The sequence below is a fragment of the Chlorocebus sabaeus genome, chromosome 18 (genome assembly GCF_047675955.1).
Source record: "Chlorocebus sabaeus isolate Y175 chromosome 18, mChlSab1.0.hap1, whole genome shotgun sequence".
Classification (NCBI taxonomy): Eukaryota; Metazoa; Chordata; class Mammalia; order Primates; family Cercopithecidae; genus Chlorocebus; species Chlorocebus sabaeus.
In genome coordinates, this window is record NC_132921.1 from 65,088,861 (window position 1) to 65,106,893 (window position 18,033).

The 18,033-nt window shown below is 43.2% G+C and overlaps 1 pseudogene; it reads right to left on the reverse strand.

Annotated features, from left to right (window-relative positions):
- Positions 1-11,105: 11,105 nt before the first annotated feature.
- On the reverse strand, positions 11,106-11,188 carry LOC119618712 (small nucleolar RNA U13; annotated as a pseudogene).
- Between the last annotated feature and the right edge of the window lie 6,845 nt (positions 11,189-18,033).

Here is an 18,033-nt window from a genome sequence, read left to right on the forward strand (position 1 = left end):
CATCTCAAAAAAAATTGAAAAATAAATTAAAATGTACAATAGTTATAATCCTGTGATTTTGGCACAGGAATAAGACAAGGACAACCATAAATACACTGGAACTCATATAAGATTAAAGCATATAAATTAAGGGGAGGAAAATAAACTCAATAATGTTGAGAGAATTGGAAAACCATTTGAAAAAAACAAAGTTAGATTAAATGACAAAATTAATTCCACATAAAGACTTAACTTTCTGTAGGGAAATATAGATGAAAATGGCAACCAGATTATGACCTCTGCTTTAGTTGGTTCCCCATTCCACAAATTTCTGGACCTTATTGAGAGTAATTATCTTTTCCCTGACCTTCAGCAACCAGAACTGCAAACCATACACCACATATAGAAGACATCATGCTTGTATTAGGTCAGGAGAATGCTTTATATTTTTTTCGTGTTTGTTGGTTAGTTGGTTGGTTAGTTGGTTTTTTCTTTACTTTCTTATAAAGCACCTTTTTTTTTTTTTTTTTTTTTGAGACGGAGTCTCGCTCTGTCGCCCAGGCTGGAGTGCAGTGGCCGGATCTCAGCTCACTGCAAGCTCCGCATCCCGGGTTTACGCCATTCTCCTGCCTCAGCCTCCCGAGTAGCTGGGACTACAGGCGCCCGCCACTGCGCCTGGCTAATGTTTTTGTATTTTTTTGGTAGAGACGGGGTTTCACCGTGTTAGCCAGGATGGTCTCCATCTCCTGACCTCATGATCCGCCCGTCTCGGCCTCCCAAAGTGCTGGGATTACAGGCTTGAGCCACCGTGCCCGGCCATGAAGCGCCTTTTTTATGTTGATCTTCTTTTTGTTTTGAAGTGCCTTTTTTATGTTGATCTTCTTTTTGTTGATCTTCTTTATTGATAGATAAAATGCACAAAACTTATTATCCACATAATGACTTCTAATTCCCATCAATGGACTACCCTAGGTGTGTATCTGATTTTATATGCTCCATATAAACATTAGTCTCCAACTCAACAAGAAAAGAGCAAGCTGGGCACTGTAGCTTACGCCTGTAATCCCAGCACTGTGGGAGGCCGAGGCGGGTGGATCACCTGAGGTCAGGCGTTCAAGACCAGTCTGACCAACATGGTGAAAACCCTCCTCTACTAAAAATACGAAAATTAGCAGGGCATAGTGGCGCCTGCCTGTAATCCCAGCTACTCAGGAGACTGAGGCAGGAGAATCACTTGAACCCGGGAGGCAGAGGTTGCAGTGAACCAAGATCGTGCCATTGCACTCCAAACTGGGCAACAGAGCAAGACTCCATCTCAAAAAAACAAAAAAAGAAAAAGAAAAAGAAAAAAGAAAGTAACCTGATTTAAACATGGGTAAAGGACTTGACATTTCTCCAAAGATAAAATACAAATGGCCAACAAACATAAAAAGATGTTCAATATCAATAATCATTAGAGAAATGCAAATCAAAACCACAATAAGATACCACTTCACATCCATTAGAATAACTACTATGAAAATAAATAAATATATAAATAAGGCCTGGCATGGTGGCTCATGCCTGTAATCCCAACTCTGGGAGGCTGAGGCGGGAGGATTGCCTGAGGTCAGGAATTTTTGAGACCAGCTTGGCCAACATGATGAAACTCCATCTCTACTAAAATACTAAAAATGCAAAAAATAGCCGGGTATGGTGGCACGCCTCTGTAATCCCAGCAACTCAGGAGGCTGAGGTGAGAGAATTGCTTGAACCTGGGAGACCGAGGCTGCAGCGAGCCAAGATCATGCCACTGCACTCCAGCCTGGGCAACAGAGTGAGACTCTGTCTCAAAAAAAAAACAACAAAAAACATACATACATACATACATACAGTAAGTGTTGATGAGGATGTAAAGAAATTGGATGCCCTGCCGGGCGCAGTGGCTCAAGCCTGTAATCCCAGCACTTTGGGAGGCCGAGACGGGCGGATCACGAGGTCAGGAGATCAAGACCATCCTGGCTAACACGGTGAAACCCCGTCTCTACTACAAAATACAAAAAAAGAAAACTAGCCGGGCGAGGTGGCAGGCACCTGTAGTCCCAGCTACTCGGGAGGCTGAGGCAGGAGAATGGCGTAAACCCAGGAGGCGGAGCTTGCAGTGAGCTGAGATCCGGCCACTGCACTCCAGCCCGGGTGACAGCGAGACTCCGTCTCAAAAAAAAAAAAAAAAAGAAATTGGAAGCCCTGTGCATTGGCGGTGGGAATCTAAAATGATGCAGCCACTATAGAAAACAATATGGTGGTTCCTCAAAAAATTAAGAAACATAGAATTACCATATAATCTAGCAATTCCACTTCTAGGTATGTATCTAAAAGAATGAAAGCAGGGCCTCAAAGAGAGATTTGCACACCCATGCTCATAGCATCATTACTCACCATAGCAAAGGGGTGGAAGCAACCCAGATGTTCGTCAATGAATTAATGGATAAACAAAATGCGATGTAAATATATAATGGAATCTTATTCAGTCTTTAAAGAAGGAAATCAGGCCGGGCGCGGTGGCTCAAGCCTGTAATCCCAGCACTTTGGGAGGCCGAGACGGGCGGATCACGAGGTCAGGAGATCGAGACCATCCTGGCTAACCCGGTGAAACCCCGTCTCTACTAAAAAAATACAAAAAACTAGCCGGGCGAGGTGGCGGGCGCCTGTAGTCCCAGCTACTCGGGAGGCTGAGGCAGGAGAATGGCGTGAACCCGGGAGGCGGAGCTTGCAGTGAGCCGAGATCCGGCCACTGCACTCCAGCCTGGGCAACAGAGCGAGACTCCGTCTCAAAAAAAAAAAAAAAAAAAAAAATAAAGAAGGAAATCCTATCACATGCTATAACATGGATAAATCTTGAGGATATTATGCTAAGTGAAATAAGCCAGTCACAAAAAGACAAGTCCTATATGATTTAACTCATATAACGTATTTAAAATAGTCAAATTTATAGAGACAAAAAAAGTAAAATAGTGGTTACCAGGGGCTTGGGAGAGGTAGAAATAAGGAATTGTTGTTTAATGGGTATAAAGTTTCAATTTTGCAAGATTAAAAATGGCAGAGATCCCTGAACATAATTAATTCTACAGAACTATACACTTAAAAATAGTTAAGATGGTAAATGTTTTGTGTTTTTTACTGCAATTTTTTTTTTTTTTGAGACAGAGTCTCGCTGTGTCACCCAAGCTGGAGTGCAGTGGTGCAATCTCGGCTCACCGCAGATTTCGTCTCCCGGCTTCACACCATTCTCCTGCCTCAGCCTCCTGAGTAACGGGGACTACAGGCGCCCACCACCACGCCCAGCTAATTTTTTGTATTTTTAGTAGAGATGGGGTTTCACTGTGTTAGCTAGGCTGGTCTCGATTTCCTGACCTCACGATCCACCCACCTCAGCCTCCCAAAGTGCTGGGATTGCAGGCATGAGCCACCGCGCCCGGCCTTTACTACAATTTTTTTAAAAGTTTGAGATCAGGCTGGGCAACAAAGTGAGACCTCATCTCTACATTTTTTTTAATTACTTGGGCAAGGTGGTATTCTTCTGTAGTCCCAGCTACTTGGGAGGCTGAGGTGGGAGGATCACTTGAGCCTGGGAGTTTGAGGCTATGATGATCTGTGATCACACCACTGCCAGATATCCAAGAACTGTGGGATAACTACAAAAAATATAATATACACATAATTGGAGTTCCTGAAGGAGAAACAAAGGAAATTTTTTAAGTAATAATAGCTAAAAATTTTCCAAAATTAACAAAAGACACTAAATCCAGGTCCAAGAAGTTAAGATAATGCCATGCAGGATAAATAACAAAAGTTCTGCACCTGGGTGTATCATATTCAAACTACATAAAGTCAAAGACAAGAAGAAAACCTAGAAAGAAGCCAGAGGGTGAGAAAAACCACTTTATGTATAGAGGAATAAGAATAAGAATTGTAGCCGGCACGGTGGCTTATGCCTGTAACCCCAGCACTTTGGGAGGCTGACATGGGCAAATCATTTGAGGTCAGGAGTTTGAGACCAGCCTGGCCAACATGGTGAAATTCCATCTCTACTAAAAATACAAAAATTAGCCAGGTGTGGTGATATGCACCTGTAATCCCAGCTACTCAGGAGGCTGAGGCAGGAGAATTGCTGGAACCAGGGACATGGAGGTTGCAGTGAGCCAAGATTGTGCCATTGCACTTCAGCCTGGGCCACAAGAGCAAAAAAACAAAGAATAAGAATTGCATTGGCCTTCTCTTCAGAAATCATACAAGCAAGAAGAGAGTGGAATAAAATATTTAAAGCATTGAAAGAAAAAATCAGCAACCTAGAATTCTATATCCAGTAAAATTAGCCTTCAAAATGTATCTCCCATAGATTTGCCTTGCAAGAAGTTCTAAAAGAAGTTCTTCGGAGAGAAAGAAAGTGTTATAGGTCAGAAACTTGCATCTGTGTAAAAAGAAGTGTTTGAGGGCTGGGTGCAGTTGCTCATGCCTATAATCCCAGCACTTTGAGAGGCTGAGTCGGGTGGATCACCTGAAGTCAGGAGTTCAAGACCTGCCTGGCCAACGTAGTGAAACCCCGTCTCTACTAAAGATACAAAAAATTAGCAGGGCGTGGTGGCAGGAGCCTGTAATCCCAGTTACTGGGGAGGCTGAGGGAGGAGAATTGCTGGAACCCTGGAAGTGGAGGTTACAGTGAGCTGAGATCATGCCATTGTCCTCCAGTTTGGGTGACTGAGCGAGACTGTGTCTCACAAAAAAAAAAAAAAAAAAAGTATTTGAGAAATAAAGTACTGAGAAATGAAGGTTAAAATAACATATTTTAGTTTTGTTATTAACTATCTAACAAAAAACAGTTTGTTCAAAATAATAGCAACAATATATTGGATGATTACAGCTTATGGATTAGTGAAATATATGACAACACGTTATAAGGGATGGGAGGGAAGAATTGGAAGTACTATGTTATAAGGTACGTGTACCACCCATGAATTTGTAGAATGTTATTAGAAAGTGGACATATATTATTTGTAAATATATATTGCGAACTCTAGGACAATGACTGAAAACATTTTAAAGTATAATTGATACATAAAGAAAGAAGAAAAATTGGAATCATGTAAATGCTCAATTAAAACCAAACAAGTGGCGAGGCATGGTGGCTCAAGTCTGTAATCCCAGCACTTTGGGAGGACAAGATGGGTGGATCACTTGAGGTCAGGCAGAGTTTGAGACCATCCTGGCCAACATGGTGAAACCCCATTTCTACTAAAAATAAAAATTAGCCATGTGTGATGGTGGGTGCCTGTAATCCCAGCTACTCAGGAGGTTGAGGCGGGAGAGTTGCTTGAACCCAGGAGGTGGAGGTTGTAGTGAGCCAAGATTGCACCACTGTATGGGATCCAGCCTGGGTGACAGAGTGAGACCCCCTCTCAAAAAAATAATAATATTAATAAAACCAATTAAGACAGACTGGGTGCGGTGGCTCACACCTGTAATCCTAGCACTTTGGGAGGCCGAGGTGGGCAAATCACGAGGTCAGGAGTTCGAGACCAGCCTGACCAATGTGGTGAAACCCGTTTAGTAGAGTACTAAAAATGCAAAAAAAAAAAATAGCCAGGCATGGTTGGCACACACCTGTAATCCCAGCTACTTGGGACACTGAGGCAGGAGAACCACTTGAACCCAGGAGGCAGAGGTTGCGGTGAACCAAGATCGCACCACTGCACTCCAGCCTGGATGACAGACCAAGACTCTGTCTCAAAAAAAAAAACAAAAACAAGAAAGAAAAAGTGTGGAAAACAGAAAGGAAACAAAGAATAAGAGCAATTAAATAACATAAACTACAATTAAGATACATGTTAATCCAACTATATCAATGATCACATTAAATGTGAATGATCTAAATACATTAATTAAAACAGAGACTATCAGAGTGGATAAAATAACACCACCCAACTATATGTTGTTTACAAGAAACTCACTTTAAATATGCAGACACAGGTGAAAAGTAAAAGGATGATTAAAGATATGCCACACTAACACTAATCAAAAGAAAGCTATGGTAACTATATTAATTTCAGACAAATTATCTCCTGCAATGTCTTGGAAGACAGTTCACGTGTCAGTCAGGCCCTTAGCCCTTAGTTCTAGAAGAGGTTTTTGAGAAATATCAATGTGTATGTATTTTGACTGGTTTTTGCTGCTTTTAGCCAAGTTCTGTGAGATTGATGAACCAAGGCAAGAATTAGTCAGTTGGAAAGCAGACTGGAATGGAATACATTTCCTCACAGGAGGATTTGTAAAGACTTCTCAAGTGTTTTTTACCAAACCAGACAATGAGAGCCAGCCAGAATAATAAAGCTGCCTTCCAGTCCAAGGATATTGCTTTATACAGCCTCAGAGTATCCATCATAATATTGCAAGTGTGGAGTTTATGCCATATACCAGCTAGCGAGTAAAAGAGGAGAGTCTTCAGTCTTAAGAACTCTTTCCAAGGCCAGGTGTGGTGGCTCACACCTGTAATCCCAGCACTTTGCAAGACCGAGGTGAGTGGATCACAAGGTCAGAAGTTTGAGACCAGCCTGACCAACATGGTAAAAGCTCACGTCTACTAAAAATACAAAAATTAGCTTGGTGTGGTGGTGCACACCTGTAATCCCAGCTACTCAGGAGGCTGAGGCAGGAGAATCGTTTGAATCTGGGAGGCAGAGGTTGCAATGAGCAGAGATTGCGCCATGGCACTCTAGCCTGGGTGACAGAGCAAGACTCTGTCTCCAAAAAAAAAAAAAAAAAAGAACTTTTTCCAGAAAAGATCTATGGCTGTGGTTACTTGCCCAAAGAACTGAATGGAAGAAAATACATCAGAAGTAGATTGATAATTCACAAGACTGGCCTTTAATAATCTGTAACTCTTCAACTTCTAAAGCATCCTCAGGAGCCACTCAAACAGAACCTACACGAGAGCGTAGTCTTCAATGACACTTCAGATGTGGCTATGGAGGATAACTAATGGAAGAACCTTCCGGAGGCAAAGCCAAGAGCCAGAAAGGACAATGAGCAAGGAGATTTCTTGACAGAATCAGGATCAAATGTACTTGGCAATAGTACGTTGGTAAATCTGCAATTTAAGCTCAGTAGGAATTTTATCATTATAGTAGTCCAGTGATTGTTCTTTCCCTCTGTTTCTTTTCTTTTCTGAAAGAGGGCTTTTATTAAGCAATTCCTAATTCACCACTATCTTTTTGGTGGGTGGAGGTGGGAAAACAGATAACTTGTCTTTTAGAAGATGTTCACCTGAGTCATCGGTTGTCCTGATGAAGAGGACTTAATATCACTGAGATCCTAGATTTTGAACTGAATGCAGTAGCTGGATGGAACACTGCATTATTTTACTTGGAAGGGAGAAAAGTATGTTTTATATATAGAAAAAAGAAGGGGGAGCATGAATATTTGGGTAACCAGAAGTGGACTATAACAGAGACTGCTAGTTGTCTCACATATGCTGTCTCTTTCTCTAGCACATGGCTATTCAACTAAAGGCTATATTTCTTTTGGTATTATTATTATTATTATTATTATTATTATTATTATTGAGATGGAGTCTTGCTCTTGTCGCCCAGACTGGAGTGCAATGGCGCAATCTTGGCTCACTGCAACCTCCACCTCCCAAATTCTCTTTCTTGAGAATTTCAGGTTCAAGAAATTCTCCTGCGTCAGCCTCCCAAGTAGCTGGGATTACAGGCGCCCACCACCACACTCAGCTAATTTTTGTATTTTTAGTAGAGACAGGGTTTCACCATGTTGACCAGGCTAGTCTCGAACTCCTGACCTCAAATGATCTGCCCGCCTCAGCCTCCCAAAGTGCTGGGATTACAGGCATGAGCCACCGCGCCCAGCCCAAAGGCTATATTTCTTACACTCCTTAGCAGGTGAGTTTGACAGTGTGACTTGGTTCTAGTCAATGGGATGTGAGGAGAAATTATATACAGTCATGTACATCATAACATTTTGGTCAGTGACAGACTACGTATATGATGGAGGTCCCATAAGATTATAAGGGAGCTGAAAAATTCCTGTTGCCTTGTGACGTCAAAGCTGTCCTAACTTTGTGGTGCAACAGATTATTCACATGTTTGTGGTGATGCTGATGCTGGTGTGAACAAACCTACTGTACTTGATGTACTAGCACTTGATAATAAATGACTAAGTTACCTGTTTATGAGTTTACTATACTATATATATACATGTATACATATATATAAAATTATTTTTTTTTTTGAGACGGAGTTTGGCTCTTGTTGCCCCAGGCTGGCGTGTAATGGTGTGATCTTGGCTCACTGCAACCTCCACCTCCCAGGTGCAAGTGATTCTCCTGCCTCAGCCTCCCGAGTAGCTGGGATTACAGGCATGCACCACCACACCTAGATAATTTTGCATTTTTAATAGAGACGGGGTTTCTCCATGTTGGCCAGTCTGGTCTCAAACTCCCGACCTCAGGTGATCCGCCCGTCTCAGCCTCCTAAAGTGTTGAGATTACAGGTGTGAGCCACCGCACCCATCTGTACTATATTTTTAATTGTTATTTTAGAGTGTACTCTTTTTGTTTATTAAAAAAAAAATTAACTGTAAAGCAACCTCAGGCAGGTCCTTCAGGAGGTATTGCAAAAGACGGCATTGTTACCACAGAAGCTGAACAATCCTTAAGTGTTATCACCCCGAAGACCTCCCAGTGGGAAAGATATAAAGGTGAAAGACAGTGATATTGGCCGGGCACAGTGGCTCACACCTGAAATCCCAGCACTTTGGGAGGTGGAGGTGAGCAGATCACTTGAGGTCAGGAGTTCGAGACTAGCCTGGCCAACGTGGTAAAACTCCATCTCTACTAAAAATATAAAAAGTAACTGGTTATGGAGGTGGTCATCTGTAATCCCAGCTACTCAGGATGCTGAAGCAGGAGAATTGCTTGAACCTGGGAGGCGGAGATTGCAGTGAGCAAAGATGGCGCCACTGCACTCCAGTCTGGGCGACAGAGCGAGGCTCCGTCTCAAAAAAAAAAAAAAAAAAAAAGACAGCTATGTTGAGGATCCTGACCCTGTGTAGGCCTAAGCTAATGTGTGTGTTTGTGTTTCAGTTTTTAACAAAAAGTTTAAAAAGTACAAAAAAAATTGATAGAAAAAGCTTATAGAATATGGACATGAAGAAAGAATGTATTTTCGTAGAGCTGTACAGTGCGCTTGTTTTTAGGCTTAGTGTTATGACAAAAGTCAAAAAGTTCTTAAAAATTTAAAACTTTATAAAGTAAAAAAGTTATAGTAAGGTCAAGTTAATTTATTATTGAAGAAAGAAATTTTTAAAGAATAAAGTGTAGCCAAAGTGTGTATTGTTTTTATAAAGTCTACAGTAGTGTACAGTAATATTTTGTAGGCCTTCCTATTCACTCACCACTCACTCACTGACTCACAGAAAGCAACATTCAGTCCTGCAGCCTCCAGTCATGTTAAGTGCTCAATATAGGTGTGCCTTTTTTAGTCTTTTTTTTTTTTTGAGACGAAATCTGGCTCTGTCGCCCAGGCTGGAGTGCAGTGGCGCAATCTCGGCTCACTGCAAGCTTCGCCTCCTGGGTTCATGCCGTTCTCCTGCCTCAGCCTCCCGAGTAGCTGGGACTACAGGCGCCCGCCACCACACCCAGCTACCTTTTTTGTATTTTTAGTAGAGACAGGGTTTCACCTAAAAAACCCGTGTTAGCAAGGATGGTCTCGCTCTCCTGACCTCATGATCCTCCCGCCTGGGCCCCCTAAAGAACTAGGATGACAGGAGTAAGCCACCGTGCCCGGCCTTTTTTTGTCTTTTATGCCATATTTTTACTACACATTTTCTAGGTTTAGATGGACCAATACTTACCAGTGTGTTGCAATCACCTACAGTACTCATACGGTTACATCACTCCTAGTAGCACAGGAGCAATAGGCCATACCATATGCCTAGGCGTGTAGTCGGCTCTACCATCTAAGTTTGTCTAAGTACACGCCTAACACCTGAAGACACATTTCTTAGAATGTCTCCCCCTCGTTGTTGCATGACTGTATATCACATATTGTACTATTGAAAAAATAGGCATGGCTGGATGCGGTGACTGAGGCCTCTAATCCCAGCACTTTGGGAAGCCGTGGCAGGAGGGTACCTTGAGCCCAGAGTTATCCACCAGCCTGAGCAACATAGTGAGACCCTGTGTCTACAAAAAAAAGTTTTAAGGCCGGGCACGGTGGTTCATGCTTGTAATCCCAGCACTTTGGAAGGCCAAGGCGGGCAGATCACGAGATCAGGAGATCGAGACCATCCTGGATAACACAGTGAAACCCCGTCTCTACTAACAAAAATAGAAAAAATTAGCTGGTCCTGGTGGCAGGTACCTGTGGTCCCAGTTACTCAGGAGGCTGAGGCAGGAGAATGGCGTGAACCCGGGAGGTAGAACTTGCAGTGAGCCGAGATCGTGCCACTGCACTCCAGCCTGGGTGACAGAGCGAAACTCCCATCTCAAAAAAAAAAAAGGAGTTTTAAAAATTAGCCGGGTGTGTTTGTGCACACTTGCAGTCCCAGCTACTCGGGAGACTGAGGCAGGAGGATCAATAAAGCCCAGGAGGTCAAGGCTATAGTGAGCTATGATCACGCAACTGCTCTCCAGCCTGGGTGACAGAGAGAGCAGTGCTCTGTCTCAAAAACAACAAAACAGAAAAAAAAAAAAAAAAAAAACACACCTGCCCTACTTTCTTCCTCTCTTTCCAGTGGCCTAAAGGTTGAGAGGTAGAGAGAGCTAAAGCAGCTGTCTTAAACTAAAGAGGGCAGCCACAACGGAGTGACAATACAGAAGGGGTCTGCATCACCAACATCGTGGAACTGCTGTAGCCCTGGAGTGCTTATGTTCACACTGTGACACAGACACAAGTCACATTCCTTCATGTTTATTTGGGTCTATGTGAGAGCAACTCAAGCTGTGACCTAATTAATGTAGGTTTATGATCAAGTACATATCTCATTGTATTGTAGCTATTTCTCTAATTATGATTATTTTTTAAGTAATCATCATAAATAATATCAGCAAAGTAAGTTTTTTTTTGTTTTAATGTCAGATGAGTAATGTGCCAAGGTTTGAGGGAGGCATATCTGTGTGAAAACCCAATCATCATGTTTATAAACTACAAAGAATCACATGCAGTTAAGTTTTTACTGTAATCCAAGGGTGGGAAGTTCAGCCACGCCTTGCAGGATCTGGAACAGCAAATAGAGAAGCCATCAGTAACTGAGGTCATTCTCATATCAGCTTCTGCAAACCAGATTTCCCCTCTGTGACATTGTGAAATACAACTTGGTCTTCTACCCATTTCCTGGCAAGCAACTTCTAAAATCCTTGGAATCTCCTTGTATGCTAATGAGTTGACCTTTGGGTGGGTGGGTGGGAGCTTCTGGATAGCCCCAGGATAGTGGTTGTCATATGATTAGAGGGTAGGGACTTTCAGCCGCACCCCAGCCTCAGGGAGGAGAGAATAGCTGAAGTTTGAGTTGTTCACCAATGGCCAATGATGTAATCAATCATGCCTACTTAATGACCCCTCCATAAAGCCCCCAAAGGACGGAGGTTGGAGAGCTTCTGAATTGCTTAACACTTCGAGGTGTTGGGAGGGTGATATGCCTGGAGCCTGCACGGAAGCTCTGCACCCCTTCCCCATACCTTGCCCTTTGCATCTCTTCCATCTGGCTGTTCATCTGTATCCTTTCTAAAATCCTTTATAATAAACAGGTAAACATAAGTAAGTGTTTCCCAAAGGTCTGTGAGCTGCTCTAGCAAATTAATCAAACCTGTGGAAGGGGTATGGGAACCCTGATGTATAGCCAGTTGGTCAGAAGTATTGGTGTCAACCTGCTATTTGTGACGTCTGAAGTGGAGCTGTCTTGTGGGACTGAACTCTCAACCCATGAGATTTGATGCTACCTTCAGGTAGATGGTGTCAGAACTGAACTGAATTCTAGAGGATGAAACTGCCTTTGCAAAATTATGACAGCAAGAGAAATCTGACATGGCTAACTCCATCTCGCTTCTAGCCTCACAGACTGGCTGTCCTTGCTCATACCTGGGCGTAGGCCAAGCTAACCACGGGAGAAATTTAGTTTATAGTTTACGTGATGATAGCCCTTTCCAAAAACTAAACTACTCTTGTAAAACTGATGAACAGCATGAAGTTAGGAGGATGAGAGGGGCCTGAACTCTACTAAGATGTGGGTGTAGTTAAATAATTACCAGCCATTATTCCGAAAGTCACAAGGTTTGCAACTTCCCCAATTAATCCTGTAAATAACATCACTATTGTAGAGCCTAAGATTGGCCTTTTGGGATGTCTTCTCAGGCTTTTGCATTTCTAAGTACTGGATGGCCCCACCCAAACCAGTGACTCCTCTGGTGGGTCCCACCCAGAAGCCAACTTAGCATACAAGGACAGTTTTCCACACCCTTAGGATTGCAGCCCCAGGCAATCAGCGTGGCCCCTTCCCTAGCCTCCTGCCTACCAAACTATCCTTGAAAAACCCCTAGCCTCCAAGCATTCTAGGATATTGATTTGGGTGATAACTGTCTCCTGCTTAGTGCCAGCATCGTGACAACTAAACTCTCTCTTGACTGCAATGCCATGGGCTCAGTGGATTGAGTCTGTGCAGGAAGAACCCATCAGGCAGTTACAAGGACATCCAACTGGGGTGTGCTGGAGAATCTGTTGCAGTTGATTGCTTGCTTGGTGTGTGAGGAAACCCGCACCCTCCCCTTGCCCTGCCCTGCCCCCGCCCCACATTTGGTCACAGCATCATCCTATGTTGTGAGAGTATAGTAGGAGAAAGTGTTTTTACATACATCCTTTTATCTATTTTGTTTGGTATATGGCCATGTATAAGTGAGCAGTCCCCAACTTTGAATTTCCTGAGACACACTAAGATCTTAGCCCTAATCTCAGGCCCAGTTCTGGCTTGGGTCTTTTTTTTTTTTTTTTTTTTTTTTTTTTTTGAGACAGAGTCTTGCTCTATTGCCTAGGCTGGAATTCAGTGACACAGTCTTGGCTCACTGCAACGCCCTCCTCCTGGGCTCAAACAATTCTGACACCTCAGCCTCCCAAGTTGCTGGGACTACAGATGCACACCACCACACCTGGCTGATTTGTGTGTTTTGTATAGAGATGGGGTTTCACCATGTTGCCTAGGCTGGTCTCAAACTCCTGACCTCCAGTGATCCACCTGCCTCTGCCTCCCAAAGTGCTGGGATTACAGGCATGAGCCACTGCCCCGGCCCAGCTAGGGTCCACTTATTCAATCAACCCATAGACTGATGGGAGAAGGTTCTCAGAAAATACTGGTGTTAGCTGAGCAGATAACCTATGGGCCTAATATATGTCTGTCTTCCATATTGTATTTTGTTCACTAAAACTGGAGAAAGAAGCAGGAATTCCCATTCAGTGCTAGTGGAAATGCAAGTTGGTACAACCCTTGTGAAGTAGAATTTGGCAATATCTAACAAAGCCAGACATGTTTATTTTTTGACATGAGAATCACACTTTTAGGAAGTCGTTCTGAGGATATAGCTTCAATAATATGAAAATACATGTGAACAAGATTGTTCTTTGTAGCACTGTTTAGAATTTCAGTCCAAATGCCAAACATGAGAAAGTAATTAAACCGTGGTACATCCTAACAATGAGGTCCTTTGCAACAGTACAAAAATTAATAAGGATGGCCGGGTGCGGTGGCTTACGCCTGTAATCCCAGCACTTTGGGAGCCCGAGGCGGACGGATCACGAGGTCAGGAGATTGAGACCATCCTGGCTAACACGGTGAAACCCCATCTCTACTAAAAATAGAAAAAACTAGCCGGGCGTGGTGGCAGGCAACTATAGTCCCAGCTACTTGGGAGGCTGAGGCAGGAGAATGGCATGAACCTGGGAGGCGGAGCTTGCAGTGAGCGGAGATCACACCACTGCACTCCAGCCTGGGTGATAGAGTGAGACTCCGTCTCAAAAAAAAAAAAAAAATTGATAAGGATGATCTCTATAAACTGATATGGAGTGATTTCCAGAATATACTCTCTCTTTTTTTTTCCTTGAGATCAAGCCTTGCTCAGTGCAGTGGCACAATTTCGGACACTGCAACCTCCACCCCACCAGCTTCAAGCGATTCTCCTGCCTCAACCTCCTGAGTAGCTGGGACTATAGATGTGCACCACCACACCTGGCTAATTTTTGTATTTTTAATAGAGACGGGGTTTCCCAGGTTGGCCAGGCTGGTCTCCAACTCTTGACCTCAAGTGATCCACCTGCCTCAGCCTCCCAGAGCTCCAGGATTACAGGTGTGAGGCACCGCACCGGACCCAGAATATATTCTTTTTTTTTTTTTTTTCTTTTTGAGACAGAGGTTCCCTCTGTCACCCAGGCTGGAGTGCAGTGGCAGGCTCTCAGCTTACTGCAACCTCTGCCTCCTGGGTTCAAGCAATTCTCCTGTCTCAGTCACCCGAGTAACTGGAATTACAGGCACCTGCTACCACACCTGGCTAATTTTTATATTTTTAGTAGAGACAGGTTTTCGACATGTTGGCCAGGATGGTCTCGAACTCCTGACCTCAGGTGATGCGCCTGCCTGGGCCTCCCAAAGTGCTGGGATTATAGGTGTGAACCACCACACCCGGCCTCAGAATATATTCTTAAGTGAAAGAAGGAAAATGCCAAAAACAATCTATGGCTGCCATTCTCAAAATGTACCCTGGAGGTACCTGAGGCACTTTCGGGTGGCCCATGAGGTCAAAACTATTTTCCAAATAATGCATTGTTTGCCTTTTTCACTGTGCTGACATTTGCATTGTTGATGTGGAACAGGTGCACATAAAACTGCTAGCCCTTCACAAATCAAAGCCATGGTGAGCGCTTGCTCTCCACTGCCACACACTCTGGGGCCTGGGGGGAGGGAGAGACAGTTTTACTTAAGAATGTCCTTGATGAAGCAGTAAAAATTGGCAATTTTATCAAAACTTGACCCTGAGTTCACATCTTTTTACTATTCTGTGTGACCAAATGGGAGGTTCCGAAGAGCACTTCTCATGTGCATGGAGTATGATGGTGATCTTGTGGAACAGTGTTTCTGCAGTTGTTTGAGTTGCAAGATGAGGTAGCCATTTTTTCATGAACATCATTTTTAATTTTTTAATTAAAAATTTTTTAAAATTATTTTGGCCGGGTGTGGTGGCGGCTCATGCCTGTAATTCGAGCACTTTAGGAGGCCGAGGTGGGCAGATCATGAGGTCAGGAGATCAAGACCATCCTGGCCAACATGGCGAAACCCCGTCTCCACTAAAATACAAAAAAATTAGCCGGGCATGGTGGCACACGCCTGTAATCCCAACTGTTCAGGAGGCTGAGGCAGGGGAATCACTTGAACCCGGGAGAGCCAAAATCGCACCACTGTACTCCAGCTTGGGTGACAGAGCAAGATTTCGTCTCAAAAAAAAAAAAAAAAAAAAAAATTATTTTATAGGCCATGCGCGGTGGCTCACACCTGTGATCCTAGTACTTTGGGAGTCCGAGGTGGACAGATTGCCTGAGCTCAGGAGTTCAAGACCAGCCTGGGCAACAGGGTGAAACACTGTGCCTACTAAAATACAAAAAAAAAAAATCAGCTGGGCGTGGCAGCATGCCCCTGTAGTCCCAAGCTACTCAGGAGGCTGAGGCAGGAGAATTGCTTGAACCCAGGAAGCAGAGATTAGAGTGAGCCAAGATCGCACCACTGCACTCCAGCCTGGGTGACAGAGCAAGACTCCGTCTCAAAAAAAAAAAAAATTCGTTTTATAGAGATGGGCCTTGCTCTGTTGCCCACTGTAGAGTGTAGTGGTAGGATCATAGCTCATTGCAGCCTCAAACTCCTGGGCTCAATCAATTCTCCCCCCTCAGCCTCCTGAGTATTTGAGACTACAGGCATGTGCTACCATGCCCAACTAATTTTGTAATTTTTTTTGTAGAGACTGGGATCTTGCTTTGTTTGCCCAGGCTGGTCTTGAACTTCTGGCTCAAACAATTCTCCTAAAGGCATTTCAGGCATGAGCCACCATGCCCAGCCTGTGGAACACCATTTCAATGTGAAACCAGAAAGGCAAACTACTGCTAGTTGGACATGGGATTTCACAGTTATTTTCTCAACTATGAGTGAAGTAAGTCTAACATTTCAAGCAAAAAAAAAAAAAAGAATGGATAGTAAATGTTGCTAATGGAAAAATTCGAAAGTTAAATTTAAATTTAACTTGGAAAATCTCTCATCCACTGCCATGGGCTTTACAGAATCCTGATATCAACAGGGTCAGAGAAGATAGTAAATGAAATAATTTCTTTTATGTACAATGAAATGTGTCAACATTTGGAAGATGTGTATACTTCAGTGAACCATTATTTTCCAAGTGACCAAAGCATGATGTTACAAAATCATGCATGGTTAAAAAACACAATCAAAGTACAAGATAGGGCAATGCATTTTAATATAACAGCACAAAAAAGTTTGTGAATGTGATTTCAGAATCCACATTGCAACTAACTTCTGAGAAACAATCACTATTGTGTTTTACTGTTTTCAAAGAGGAACAAACACAATTACCTTAAAAGACTGAGACTGGGCACAGTGGCTCACGCTTGTAATCCCAACACTTCGGGAGGCCAAGGTGGGTGGATCACCTGAGGTCAGGAGTTCGAGACCAGCCTGGCCAACATGGCAAAACCCCATCTCTACTAAAAATACAAACAATTAACCAGGCGTGGTGGTGGGCACCTGCAATCCCAGAGACTCGGGAGGCCGAGGCAGGATAATTGCTTGAACTTGGGAGGCGGAGGTTGCAGTGAGCTGAGATCATGCCATTGCACTCCAGCTGGGTGACAGAGTAAGACTCTGTCTCAACAAAAGAGAAAAGACTTAAAATACTCCTCCTTTTTCCAACTGCATATCTGTTTGATGCCAGGTTTTCTTTAGATGCTTTTACCAAAACACCGTATTTTAAGAGATTACTTGAGGAATTAGATATGAGAATCCAACTGTCTTCTATTAAACCAAGCACTAAAGAGATTTGCAGAAATATAAAACAATGTTATCCTTCTTTCTATATTTTTATTTGATAAAATGGAGTTTTTATTCATAAAAATGTGAAATGTTACTTATATTTACATGTCATGAATTTATATTATTATTTTACATGTGTTTAATAAATAGGTATTTTTACAATTTCTCAGTTTTAGTTTTGTTTTGTTTTTTCTTTTTTTGAGATGAAGTCTTGCTCTGTCACCCAGGCTGGAGTGCAGTGGTGCGATCTTAGTTCACTGCAGCCTCCACCTGACATAGGCTCAAGCAATCCTCCCACCTCAGCCTCCCGAGTAGCTGGGCCTACAGGCCCATGCCACCACACCCGGTTAATTTTTTTTTTTTTTTTTTTGTAGAGGTAAGGTCTTGCCATGTTGCCCAGGCTATTGTCAAACTTCTGAGCTCAACTTATCCTCCTGCCTCAGCCTCCCAAAGTGCTGGGATTACAGGCGTGAGCCACTGCACCCGGCTAGTTTTTGTGTCTAATGCGGTAAATATAATAGATATAGTTCACATAAACAAAAGCTTTTTGGCTCTTCAATAGCTTTTAATAGGGTGAAGAGGTCCTGAGCCTAAAACAATCTGAGACTTACTACTTATTGTATAATAACAAATATATACATGTCTGTATGATCTGAAATGACCGATTCCAGGGCTGGGGCAGGGAGAATACGATATGAACCTGGAATATTTTGCTATGCCAGAAAATAAGAAAACCCTCAAGGAGTGAGGAAGGCAAGTCGAAAGGATAAGGTGCCCAATTTGAGAGCTCCCACTGGCCAAATTCAAGATAATCTGAGCATTGAAATAATAATAGGAGGCCAGGCGTGGTGGCTCGCACTTTTAATCCCAGCACTTTGGGAGGCCAAGGCAGGCGGATAACCTGAGATCAGGAGTTCGAGACCAGCCTTG